We start from the raw sequence: 14,220 nt of genomic DNA, 5'->3' as shown, positions 1-14,220 counted from the left end.
TTTCATTTTCGCTCGCAACTTTACTGTGCATATGACAATAAACACTTGGAATTGAGTTTAATTTAAAAATAGACACTCCATTCCATCCATTATCTGCACCGCTTATCACAGAAACATCAAGTTCAGTCTGAAACTAGATATATAGCCGGAGTAGCTCACCGAAGTGGTTGTGTTCATAATAATGTGCAGCCGTGGTCCTCTTATATTCGTGAGTGTAGTAAATCCAGGAGTAAAATATTTACAAATACAGTATAGTAAAAAACTCTTTCTGTATGCCGTCAGCCACGTGCTAGACGCAGTCATCTTTTTTGGCCAATTGCAGGCTTTGTTTTGCCGTTTAAGCCAATGCCAGCCTGTAAATGATAAAAAGGATCCGCCTCTTGACCTCCGACTAACTTTAGCCAATAGTGATCGATTCAAATGATGATTGACACATTGGTTAGCCAATGCAACGCCGGTAAATAAATCCCAGCATACACCGCGGACTACTTGGCGTTCGGGGGAAAATCTAGTTGGCGGCTGCAAGTTAGTTGCAAGACTTTGCGAATTAATATTGATCCATAAATAAGGCGCACTGTATTATAAGGCGCATGGTCAGCTTTTGAAAAAAATAAAGGCTTTTAGGTGCGCCTTATAGTGCGGAAAATACGGTACTCTTCTTTATGTCTCTTTATCTGTCTGCGTTTCTCTTCTGTCTCCTTTTTCCATCTAGATGTGTTGGCATGTGACAATAAGAGCTTGCTCTGTCCACTCCACGCATCGGCCCGGTATTGCAGTACCTCCGGGAACGGTGCATTCGCAATGATCGCAGCAAGGCTTTAGGGCTAGGACCTTAGCTTGGCCTTTTGGCTGAGAGTAAGTGTCCCTGCTCCTGAGCTTTGTAGCGTATTATGAACCGACCGATAACGGATAATGGATAATGAATAAAGAAGATAGAACAACAACCCTTAAAAAAAACACAATTTGTCTTCAGAATGATAAAGACAACAGCATGTGCTTGTTTGGAACCGGAAATGGCAAACTGTTACCGAAACAACTTAATCGCTTCAAAACAAAGCAGATAGGGTAAAGTACTAGTCTTTAGTCTACGTTTTTTGTTGTTGTTATAACTTAAAAAAAAGGGCTTACGTTTTTTTTTTTAAATTTAATCGGTAAACGTTTTTAAGAGGACAAAAACAGTAGTTTGTAGCGGTAATATTATTGAAAATGAGTGCACCCGGAGACGTCCAAGTTTTGAACAAGCAGTTTCTGAAAGAATGAAAAATGGACTTGTATGGTTTGAACAAATTTATTGACACTAAAAACAGAAAACAATCATCACAATCTCAACAGCAATTAAGCACATTCACAATATTATATTCCAATATTACGTTTTTAACAGCAAACACAAAGTGAGGTTTGAACAAAACTTCTCGAAAATCAAACATATTCACAATTTCATTATATAACATCTTTGTTAGTGTCAATAGATCCGTCCAGGCCAAAGTCGATTGTCCTCGGTCTGAACAAATCCACTGACACCAACAGCAGCAAAACACAGCCATCAAGCATATTCACATTTTTTTTTATATCTGACAATATGACGTGACGATATGACGTTTTAACATTTTTTCCTGACATTTTCAACATCAATTAAACAATTTCAGAGTTATTTTCTTTTAACAGTAGTTAACCAGCGTGTAAAAGGCAATACTATTGTGCAAGGGCATAGCTCTGCCATCCCACCCTCCCAAGCAGCATTCTTCCAGTCCTCTGTGTGGGTCCTCTCCCTTCTGCGTGGGTCCTCTCCCTTCTGGGTTCCACAACCCAGGCCGTTGCTGCCGGGACTCCCACAGTGTAGCTCCGGCTCCCCCCTCCGGGTGGGTGCAGACGAGTCTTCTTTATGGCTGCGTCCTAGGCCTGCCGCTCGCAGATTGTATGGTATCTGCAGCCATTTGGAGCACAGCCACGGGGGGGATCTGCCTGCACCTCCATACCAGCAGGTTTCTGGAGGTCCAGATGGCGTCCTTGATGGCGGCGAGAGTGAGCCAGTCCCTGGCAAAGTCGTTCCGAGGCCTCCTCGACCGACTCACCCCGTAAAGCACGTACTGTGCATCAGGGACCTCCCCTGCTGGCAAGTCCGGGAACTTTCCTAGTTGTTCGGCCATTGTCCACAAGACCTGGGCAGCGCTGCACTCACAAAAAAGGTGCCTCACCGACTCCTGGGCGCCACAGCCAGGTCGATGGCACGTCGAAGTCACTGACATTCCTCGGTGGTGCATTACAGCTCTGACTGGGAGAACTTCATGAGCCACCATCCATGACAAGTCTCGTAGTCTGTTTGGGAGGGCAGGATGATTGACGTTGCTCCAAACCGTTGTGGATTCGCCAAACGCAAGCCCCCGCACAGGGCTTACTGTAGCTCGCTCTTGCACAATAGCAATAAGGGCCCTGTGGTTTTGTAAAGTGTGACATTCTTGTGTTTCCAAATCAAACTTCTTCAAAAAATCCCGAATAAAGAGATGTGTTGGTGGCAAGTTAAATGAAACTGGAATCAAACGATTGTTTGGTACAAGCTTTAGCTTCCGCAAATATGAGCCCATCCAAAACCGGGTCATTGCTTGACTTTTCGGGTTGTTGGGTGGGCCCACAGCGTTTTGGAAGTGGAGAGAGACATATTTGCTTCCCAGGAAAAGCTGGAGGTCAGGCACTCCTTTCCCCCCTTTTTCCTTTTTCTTTTTCATTGTATCTCTTTTTATCCTTTCCCACTTTGAGCCCCAGACAAAGCGAAAGATGGCTCGGTCCAGTTGTAACAGCACGTTTCTTTTAGGCATAAAAATTAAACTGATTGACAAAAGCATTGGGAGGATGATAGCTTTGATGATTAGGACCTTCCCCTCTATTGTAAAACAAGTTTTTGCTTGTCACGTCATCACAGTTGGTCTCGCCTCCTCCATCCGCATTGAATTTTATCCCTAGGATTTTCTGGTCTGTCTTTAACACCGTCAGCGGGAGTCCTGCCTTTTCTGTCTCTTTCCACATTCCATAAAACTTCACTTGTGATTTTTCTCTATTTAGCCTTGACCCAGACGCCCTCCCAAACAGGTCAGTCAAGTCAAGGGCTCTTCCAACAGATGCGCGGTCAGTACACAAAATATTAAAATCATCCATGTACAAAACACACTTGGTAATTTGTCCCCCACTTCCTGGGATATTGATGCCTTCGACAAATCTATCTTTTCTTAACATTTGTGCCAAAGGTTCAATGCAAAGAACATAGAGAAGGGGAGACATAGGGCAACCTTGACGTACACCGCAGTTGATCTCGATTGCTTCCGATAAATTCCCGTTAATCATGAATTTGCTGTAGATGTCTCGGTATAGCAGTTCTACCCACTTGATGTATTTTTGGGGAAAACCACATTTTTGCAATACCCTGAAGAGGTATTGGTGCGAGACTCGATCAAAGGCTTTTTCAAAGTCTAGGTTTAGGACCGCTAGTCGCATGTTTCTGTCTCTTGCATAACAAATGGTGTCACGGATCAGCATGAGACTGTCGCTGATCTTCCTTCCCACAATGGCACAGGTTTGGTCTGGATCAACCAAGTCTCCCAAGACAACAGACATTCGTGTTGCTAGAAGCTTGCTGAAAATTTTACAGTCCACGTTTAAAAGCGTTATGGGTCGCCAGTTTTTTAAGTCAATTTTGTCTCCTTTTTTGTGCAATAGAGTAACTATCTCTATTCTGAAACTGTCTGGCATATGGTCTCGACTGGAAAATTCGTTAAAAACAGTTAACAGATCTGGTGCTAAAATATCCCAAAAAGTCCGGTAAAATTCGAGGTTGAGTCCGTCCTCCCCGGGTGATTTGCCTTTTTTCATAGTCTTTATGCAATCATTCAGTTGGTCTTGGGTAAAGTCCGATGTTAAAAAGGGGTCTTGACGCACTGATCTTGAAATATGATCTAATACATGCCCCATTTCATTCTCATATGTTTCTTTCTTTTCAAATAATTTTTTGTAGTAGACTTCGACCAATCTGGTTATTTCACTACTTTCCTTTGTTATTTGCCCGTTTTCGTTTTGAAGTTTAAAAATCCCCTCATTTTTGCCCATAATTTTTTTTAAAAAGTAGCGTGTACATTTTTCCCCTTCTTCTATTTCTCTTTCTCTGCTTCTTATTATGATGCCTTTGCTCTTTATTTCCGCCAAAGCGTTTAGTTCTTGTTTGGTCTCTTTGATTTCATCATTAAAGTCCATCCCCTTTTCTGTTAGGATGAAATAGCGTTGGAGTCTTCTTTGTAGTCCCGACATGCGTTTCATCTCTTTAAGTTTCTTGTTTTTCCCTGCATTTTTAAAAAAGGTCTGTGTTCGTTTCTTTGTCATTTCCCACCATTGTGCTCGTGAATCATACGAGTCTTGAAGGGTCTGCCAGTCTTTGTACAGCTCCCTGTATTGTGCGGCTAGAGCCTCATCCTCCAGCAGGGAGCAGTTTAACTTCCACAAACCCTTCCCAACAGTCATACCTGAAGGAAATGAGAAAGAGCAGGACAGTAGCAAGTGATCCGAAAAAAAAAACTGGAATTAATCTTGCATCACTCTGTGCTAAACCCCTCGTAAATATGTAGTCTATTCGAGAGGCTCTGGCATTGTCACTACTGAACCAGGTGAAGCCCTCCTCTCCTGGATGTATGGATTTGAAACAGTCCACCAGTTTAAATGTCCGGCACATGTCTTGTAATAAAGTTGATGTTTTTATCTACTTTAAACTCCTCATCGTTCCTCTTTCTATCCTTCCTACTTAGGATGCAATTAAAATCTCCTCCCACGATTAGTGGTTGATGGCCTAGCATATGCGACTGGATTTCCTCTAAAAGTTCGTACCTGAGTTGTCTGTCGGCATGGCCGTATATGTTAATGAGGTTAAAATCATTCCCTATATAAGAAAGTCTTGCTAAGATTGCGCGTCCGTCTCTCTTCCAGGCCCTTCCTGATTAATATGTGTTTTCGGAGTGGCAGTTGCTTTTTCTATTCGTTTGTCATGTCCAAATTCAGGTATTTTAAGAGAAATCGAATTAGAATTTCCAGGTTCTTCCTGTTTCAATTCTGATTCTCTGGTCTCTCCTCCAGGGGTTTTGGTAGGTACATCTGTTTTTTCAATTTGTTTGTCTTGTCCAATTTCTTTGTGCATTTCTTGATCAATTTCATTGGGTATTTCCATAACTTTATTCATTTCCTGTTCATCTTCATTGGGTATTTCTATAACTTCATTAATTTCTTGTTCATTTTCATTTTGTATTTCCATGACTTTATTAATTTCATTGTCTTTGTTATCTTTATTCATTTCATTGTCTTTGTGACATTTATTCATTTCATTATCTATGTTGTCTGACATCATTTCATTGTCTTTGTTGTCTTTGTTAACTGCCTTCCTAGCTTTCAATTTGATAGCAAACGAATTCGGGCAGTTTCTAAAGAGGTGATTCGTTTCTCCACAGAGATTGCATTTTCTGCTATTGATACATTCCTCAAAGGAATGTCCAATTGTTCTGCACTTTCCACAAAAAATTCGATCACATACCTCAGCCAGATGCCCATGCTCACCACATTTGCGACAGAGTTTCGGTTGCCCTTGATAAAGCCACGGTTTTCCCCCAGGAATATAGTCGACGGGATTTGTTTCAGTCCCTGAAAGCCCTGAGGATCTTGCCGTAGTTGGACTGGTACCCTCCAGGCACCAGTCCAATAGCCTTTCTCACACCTCACCTTCATAGCCTGGCCTTTTACTGAGCAGTATCTACTCAACCAATAACAGACGTCATCAGCACTGATTATTTCACTAAACATTCTAACAATGACAATCTTGTTAGCATTATCAGTCAGCTTCTCCACTGTAAATCCTGAAAACTGGGACCTCACTCCCTCAAAGCGATTCCAAAACTCTTGATAAAGAGCTGCCGTTTCAAAACTCACATCAAAGCCTTTGCCAGAAGTCATTTTTATGACAGCATGTACCTCCTCCTTTTTAAACTTCAGAATCTTTTCAACAAACTTGTTAATAAAATCCGTCCTTGACATTCCCTCCGCAATTGCCACAACATCTTTGAGCAAGAATCTCACGCAGTTACGTCTCCGCCCGCCGGTATAATGCCCGGCAATGGCAGGACTCGGCTGCTTTACTTCTAACTATGTTAAAATGGTTAGAATTGTAAAATTAATAATTAACAATACTCGTAAAACCGACGCCAATGACAGTATAAACGCATAGAACGAGCAGTGCTAACCTGATGCGTCCACCATCAACACAAGGTAATGTACTACTGTTGCCAGTGCGGGGCGCAAAAACAGTAAATACGAAAGCTGCTGCGTCAGGCCATTATCAGTCATCTCCATTCAACAAAAGAAGGGGTGTCAATTCATTTTAACTCTGGGGCCACGTAACAGAAGAAACATTTTCTCGGGGGCCGGACTAGTCGATTGATAAAAAGGGAGATAAAAAGGGGGTGTGTGAGACAAAGATAGAAAGGGAGGAAAGAGAGAGAGAAAAGAGAGATCGTCAGACAGAGAATGTGAGAAAAAGAAATAGAGAGAGAGGGGGAAAGAAATCTAAAGAGAAATAGCAAGAGAGAGGGAGAGAAAAGAGAAGGGGGAAGCAAGAGAGAGAAAAGGAAAAAAGTAAGAGCGAGCAAAAGAAGTTAAAAAGACAAAGAGGCAAAGAGACAAAGACGAAAAAGAAAGAGAAAGAGAGAGCGTGATAGAGAGTGAGAGAAAAAGAGAGGAAGTGAGAGAGAGAAAGAAATACCACTACAGCGTCTTTGTGAGAGGCACCTGGGTTTGGCAACATCAAGTGGACATTTTTCAACCTGCAGCTCGTTTTTCTCTTGCGCTTCCCTCGGATCCAGCCAGCAGTCCGCCTGTTCGACACCCCCTGAGCCATAACTCAATTTATGTATTTATTAAATGAACATTTGGGAAAAAAACTAAATTCATCATGAGTGCACCTCAGTAAAATCTCATCTCATCTCATTAGCTGCACCGCTTATCCTCAGTAGGGTCGCGGGGGTGCTGGAGCCCGTCCCATCATCGGGCAGTGGGCAGGGGACACCCTGAACTGGTTGCCAGCCAATCGCAGGGCACACAGGGACAGACAACTCGCTCGCTCATTCACACATAGAGACAATTTGGACTGGCCAATCCACCTGAAATGTCTTTGGAATGTGGGAGGAAATCAGAGTGCTCGGAGTAAACCCACGCAAGCACGGGGAGAACATACAAACTCCGCACAGGTAGGCTGGTAGCTGGATTTGAACCCACACAGGAGGTTCCCAAGACCTTAGAACCACTGCGCCGACGTGCTGCCCCCTCAGTAAAATGTATATTGGAAATATAAAGTCAAGTGGAGAAAAAGGAAAGAATAAAGCGCAAAATTAATTTGGGATTCCCTTTTTATTCCCATTAAATGAGAACTGCGAGCGTACGCGTTTCGTTAAAGAGTAAGCAGTACTTCTAAGATTTTGAGATATTATCTTCAAGGGTTTTACTTCTGAAGGACAAATACAAGGAATTGTTATCCTGCTTCGATCAGGGGTCTAAAACATACTGCCCGCGGGCCGAATCAGGCCTGCCGGCAGATTGGATCCACCCCGCATGAGACAACGCCGAGAGAAGCTCAAGAGTAAAAAAAGCCCCAATGGCCTGCAGTTTTAAATATGTCCACTTATGTCACCAAAGCCCAGCTAAGCAGCTCCCAAAGAAACTGTAGCTGTATTTGCTGACTACCATTTATCAACCAGAGAACATTTGAGGTTATTTACCTAAAGCAGGAAACCAATTTTCAATCATTCAATCAATCCTTTCAATTACTTGCACTCAAATTAGTGTTTTGTGCTATCTTTCTCACTTTACAGTTTGCATGAGTTTCCAAGAGTTCAGGTAAATAAAAGATGTATAATATTCGTCCGCTAGATGTCACTGTACTGTATTTTTGTAGTACTTCTGTAGTTTTTCTATAGTACTTCTACAGTATTTTTGTGGTAGCGTTTTCGTCGCAGTATACAGGAAATGGTGCTCTGATGACCCTGGTGGTTAAGGGATCCATGAACCGTCATTTTTGTTGTATTATTTTAGTATTACTCCAGTCGTATTTTTTTCTTTTTCAAAATGAAAGCTAAATAATATATTAGGTCCCTTTTTTAAGTGCTAAATTTTTTATTTAATTTAATAATAATCCGGTAGTATTTCTGTAATAGTATTTCTGTAGTAGACACACAAAAGGACAATGGGGACATGCAATGTTGTATGGGGCATTATGGGAAAGAGTTCAGCCAAAATAATGTTGAACAACGTGGCACCATGAGTAAAAATAGTGTGATAATGAAATAATATGTAGTGTGTTTTAGTATGAGATCTAGATCTCTTATAGTCTAGTGATAACACAACGGATTTAGGCTTATTGTTATGTTATTACGTTATCATTGAGCCAAGCAGTTAGAATATATAAAGACAGTAGAGCGGTTTGTGGTAAAGAAAAGTTTGCTGACCTCTGGTGTAGTGTTTAGGATTTTGCACTCTCACTACCGGGACTCGGGTTTGATTTCCGTTGCATCCAATGTTTTCTAATTGTGATATATTTTGACGGATCAATCAATACACAAATTAATTACTTCTTCCATTTTTCTGCAACCCTAACTAACCCTTCCCATAAGGGGGGTGGGGATTTGCGCCTTATAACCTGGTGCAATTTATAGCGCAGAAAATAAGGTACTAAAAAGTTTTCATTTCATTTCAGAGATGAAAAATAACAGGGGGATCATGTTGGGGAAGGGGAGTTAAGGGCATCTGGCTTATCAAGGCTGATAAGTGAGTAAAAGAGCAAACCACCCTGATAGTCGGACACGTTTCTTTATCAAGAGCAACAGATTCGCGAAAGCAAGTGCCGCGCCCTAACTAGTTTTTGACCCAAGCAACAGCCATGTTCTGCAGTGAGCTGTCGTTCCCGAACATAACGGCTCTTTGAACCGGATCTCCACCAATCAGGAGTCAGCTCCTCTACCAGATCCAAATGAATTTTTATAGCGCTTTTCAGACATCTAAATGCAACAGAAATCATAGGCGTACCCAGTCCATTTTGGGGGGTGCTCAAATTCAACACGATAGAACAAACATTCTGTCAGGGGCCAGACTAGTAGATTTAAGAGAAAGAAAAAGAGACATAAAGAAATAAGAGAAAGAGGGAGGGAAAATGAGAGAAGGCAGGACAAAGAAAGAAAAAGAGAGAGAGAGGGAGAGAGCGTGAGAAACAAAAGATAAAAAGTCACGAGAGAGGGGGAAAGAAAGGGAGAGGAAGAAAGAAATCCAAAGAGAAATAGAAAGACAGAAGGAGAGAAAATAAACTGCGAAGGGTATGAAGAGAGAAAGGGGAAAGAGAGAAAAGGAAAAAAGGAAGTTAGAGCAAAAGAGGTTAAAAAACACAGAGAGAGAAAGAGACAAAGAGCAACAAATGAAGAAAAAAAGAGAGACACAGAGAGTGAAAGAGAGAGAGAGAAATAAATACAAGTACAGTGTCTTTGTGAGAGGCACCTGGCTTTGGCAACATCAAGTTGACATATTTCAACCTGCAGCTTTTTTTTCTCTTGCGCTTCTCTGAGTGTTGTCTCATGGGCCTAATCTGGCCCGCGGGCCGCCTGTTTGACACCTGTGCCCCAAAGGGACAGTGTGTAATATATAGTCCTTCCTAGTGGTACAAAAACAAATTGATTTGAATACTAGGCAAAAAATACATGAATTCTCATACTAATGTTAATTTTGATTAAAAAAATCATTGGTCGAGAAATGTGTTCTTCTTTTACACTGTGGAATCAATCCCCACTTGGATCGGCGCCATGTTTGTCTGGTATCCTGCCCTCGTGCTATCACTATCCCTGGCCTTCGCTCATACCAGACAACACAGTGGCATCTAGTGGTCAAATATTACACATTGGGTCATTAATAAAAGACAGGATAACCTTAAATATGATGGAAGATGCTAGATCAAAAAAAAGAAAAAAGAAAAGAAAAATGTCAACAATGCAGCGTCAGAAATACTCCAAAGCCTTGAAATGGTTCGGTCCATTCGATTGCGGTCTTGAACTCCTCCTTTGCTCGGGTAGTGTGGCTTGTCTTTTGTATAGCCCTTAATCACATGAAGTTTCAAAGGGCTGTACTGACTAGTATTACACCATCCCCTGATCTAAAAACTACATGAGGGAAAGGAAAAACTCAAAAATCTTTGAAGAAACCTTGAGAAGGGACTGCACATGAGGTAATCCCCCTTCCAAGTGTTAGGAATTAAATATATTCAAACGTACCGTTTACCAAATTGTTCGAAATAGTTATCTGACTCCATTAACCAAACACAACCTTCATTCTCCTAACAATGCATGCTCGTTTCTTTATGGGAAAATATGGACAAGAGACCGGCATTTCCACACGGGGGCAGATTTGATTTCTTAAATGATAAACTAAGTGAACTCCATTGAATTAGCCGAATTAGTGTCGCTTGAGTCTCCGTCAAGCCTCCTTTCTCGTTCTCTCTCTCGATCTTCTGAAGTCCCCCCGGCCCACGCCTTTTTCCGCCAGCTGGTGCGCCGGCTCCTCCCATGGCCGTGCCAGGAAGAGCCCCCTCTTGGCCCCACCATCATGGCAGTGAATATCTTTTGCATTTAAATGTAATTTGTATTTGATCGTACAAAAATCCTCTATAGTAAAATGTACAAAATCCTTCACAGGATGACAAGGCTGTTTAAGAAAATACAATGTTTTCCAATTAAGGGAATCCCAAATCCATGAATATCACCTGTTTCTCAAAGTTCATGGGTCCACAGTGAAGATCAAAGAGATACTCCAATTCCTCCCGCGACCTTGATGCAGAGCTGGATGTGAATCAGATCCTGGCTGGATTTTTGGTCCGTGGTAGCGCACCAATCGGATCAGCGAGATTTCGAATCACCCAAATAATTTAGGAATTTTACCGGAAGGGAGAAGAATTGAACTGAACAGTGTTGAATGATCCTTAATTACTTTAAGACAATATGGCTGCCCAGCACCCCCATAGGTTTTAACCTGAAGTCGCCCCTGACTAAAATTAATGAATACTGTAATAGTGATGTGTCGTTAGCAAACAAAACGGCTCTATTGATGTGTTCGATGACAGCGGACTCCCTCACTAATCGAGTTTTCATTTTTTGCTTTTCCCAAATAAAATGTATTTTTACAGTGCTTTTCGCACACGGAAATGTAACGCAAATTGCTGTACACTAATGATGAGTCGTTGGCGAACGAAACGGCTCTATGAGTCGGCCCACCAGCAGTAAGGAGAAGGTTCGCTTCAAGAAGTTTTCTCTCTGGCTGCTTCGCGCTGCTGCTTTGAGTTCAACACGTCGGAACACCCCCAAAAAGGTACTGCATTTAAAAAAGGAGTCCAAGCAAAAAATGATTCAAATTTAGATTCATTTTAATGATATTGATGGTTTCAAAGCAGAGTGGATTGTATAAGTGTATAAAGTATGAATAAAGTCTCTCTCTCTCTATCTCTCTCTCCCTCTTTCTTTCTCTATTTATCTAGCTAGCTAGCTAGCTAGCAGAAGAAGCCCAATCAGTCCCTCAGAGCTGAAGCACTTTCCAAATGCCAAGCTTCATTCAAGACAACCGATCAATTTTGTTTTTGTTTTTTGTGTCTTTTTCATGGGTTCCGTGTCTAAATTGGTTAAACTTTGAATTATACATAGTTATTTTATTGTTTTTAAAGTTCATACCACTGAAGAGTTCATATATTTTATTTATATTTGGTTCTTTTGCATTTTTTTCAGGGATTCTGTGTCATTGTTTGAGTTTAAATCCCTTCAGTGTTTAAAAAGCCAATTCATTTTTGTAGAGCTGTAAATATATTCATTGATATTTCTTGTGTTTTCCAGGGATCCTATATTTCATTTTGATTTTGTTAGCAGTGTAAACAAAACAAAAAACTAAAAGTTGATCCATGTCATACTTTATTGATTGACTTAAAATTAAATATTTTTACTCCACATTTTGTTGTGTTGTGTCTTTGTCAGGGATTGTGTGTTAGTTGACTTTAAAGTTGATTTAGTACAAACCACTTGAAAGTCTAAATCGGGTAAAAGTTCACTGCAGATTGAAACAATAAAGGCTGTTATAATATAGCAGCATATTATATTAAAAAAAATAATTATTAATCAATTTTGTACATAATGTTTCATTATTATTGGTAATATATCATTAATAAAACCAAAACATCTGAAGAGCCATTGCGAGCTGAAAGAGAGATGAGCCGGAAAAAACAGTTCACTAAAAAGAGCTGGAGTTCCAATCACTACTGTATGAAAACATTCAATAATAATAATTGAAAAAAAAAAATACTACAACATTGTAGTATGGCAAATATACAGAAATACATACAAAATGGGGGAATAAATACATAAATAAATGAAAAAAATTAAAAATAACAACCCAATGGCAACACACCAACTATGTGAGGAAAGGTGGCGCATGTTTATGCTAACATGTAGCCGCACTACCCAATAGCATCACTTTGGTAGCTAACATCACTTCAGCCGTTAGCATCACTTTTGAACAGGTTTTCAAACTCATTTTAGCTGGGGGCCACATGCCAGAATAAAAAATCTCACGGGGGCCAAACAAGTAGGTGTAAGAGAAACAAAGAAAAAGAGAGGGAGAGAGAAAAGAGGGAGACAGAGTGAAAGAAAAAGACAGAGTGTGGTAGAGAGAAAATATGTAAAAAGGGATAAAGATAAAAAAGACAGAAAGGTACTGAAAAAGAAATAAATAAAGAGAGAGAAAAAGTGAGAGAGAAAAATCAAAATAATGAGAGAAAACAGAAATAAAGTGAGCATGAAAAAAGAGAAAGTAAGAAAGGGAGCGAGAAATAGATAAAGTGAGAAAAAAACGAAGGAAAGAGTGAAAGAACTGAAAAAATATAGGGCAAATTGGGAATAATGTAACAACATCCAAAATATAGTCAAGTTTATTTGGCTAGCCCTTAATCACAAAGAGTCTCAAAGGGCTGCACAGGTTATTACACAGACTATTTTTCAGACTATTATTACACCATCCCCTGATCTAACACCTACACGAGGGCCAGGAAAAACTTAAAAACCTCAACATGAGGAAAATGAAGAAACCTTGAGAATGGACCGCACATGTGGTAATCCCTCTTTCAGGATGACCAGGCTGCGGTGAAGGTAGCAATAACAAATAATGCACAGACCTTGTCAACATAAAATATAGGTTATTCATATGCTATAGAATAGAAGTGTGTTTTAAGCTTAGATTTAAACAGTTCCACTGAGGTTGCAGATCGAATCTCTGGGGGAAGAGCATTCCACAGTACCGAATGGAGAACGCTTGCGAACCTGCGGATTTCTTCTTGGCTCTTGGGATCACTAGTGGACCAGCATTTTCAAAGCGAATGCTCCATGCAGGAACATAGGGGGAAATTAAATCTGAAAGATACGAGGGAGCAAGTCCATGCATGACTTTGTACACTACCAAACAGAACCTTAAAATCACATCTTAAGCTAAAATCGGGGTAATGTGATCAAACTTTCTTGTCTTAGTTAAAAGCCTCGCAGTAGAATTTTCACCAGCTGCAGGCTCTTGATTTTAGACTTCGGGGGACCGGAGAGTAGTGCATTACAGTAATCGAGATAGGAGATAACAAACGTATGAAATATCATCTCCGCATCCGACTGGGACAGTATAGGGCGAATTTTAGCAATAGCAAAATACAATATATATATATCAATACATACTCAATATATATCGATATATATATATATGAAGAGACAGGAAAATCCAGGAAAAAATAACTAATATGACAAAAACTAAACAAATAAGATTATTTTGCAGTGTATTCTGAAACAGGAAAAAAATGGAAGGACATTTTCCAATGAACTTGTATTTTAATATATTTAAGGGGGGTGGGCTGCCAGTACGCACTGTATTTTTTTCACCAAGGACAGGGCGTGGGCAATGGCAAGCAGGTTAGGACAAGATAAGACAAAAAGAAAAAAAAACAACTCCCATGTCATCACCGTATGCTAATGAGCAGGCAGAAGCCTTCTAATAGAGGCGGAGAATATTTGGGGGGCCCACATGCCAGAAACCAGAACTGTGCAAGAACCCAGATCCACGCAGCCTCCACCAAAACAGTGAGTATTTTCCACC

This window comes from Urocampus carinirostris, chromosome 17 (genome assembly GCF_059441175.1).
Source record: "Urocampus carinirostris isolate Australia breed hairy pipefish chromosome 17, RoL_Ucar_1.0, whole genome shotgun sequence".
In the NCBI taxonomy this organism is placed as follows: Eukaryota; Metazoa; Chordata; class Actinopteri; order Syngnathiformes; family Syngnathidae; genus Urocampus; species Urocampus carinirostris.
This window is presented reverse-complemented; position numbering follows the sequence as displayed.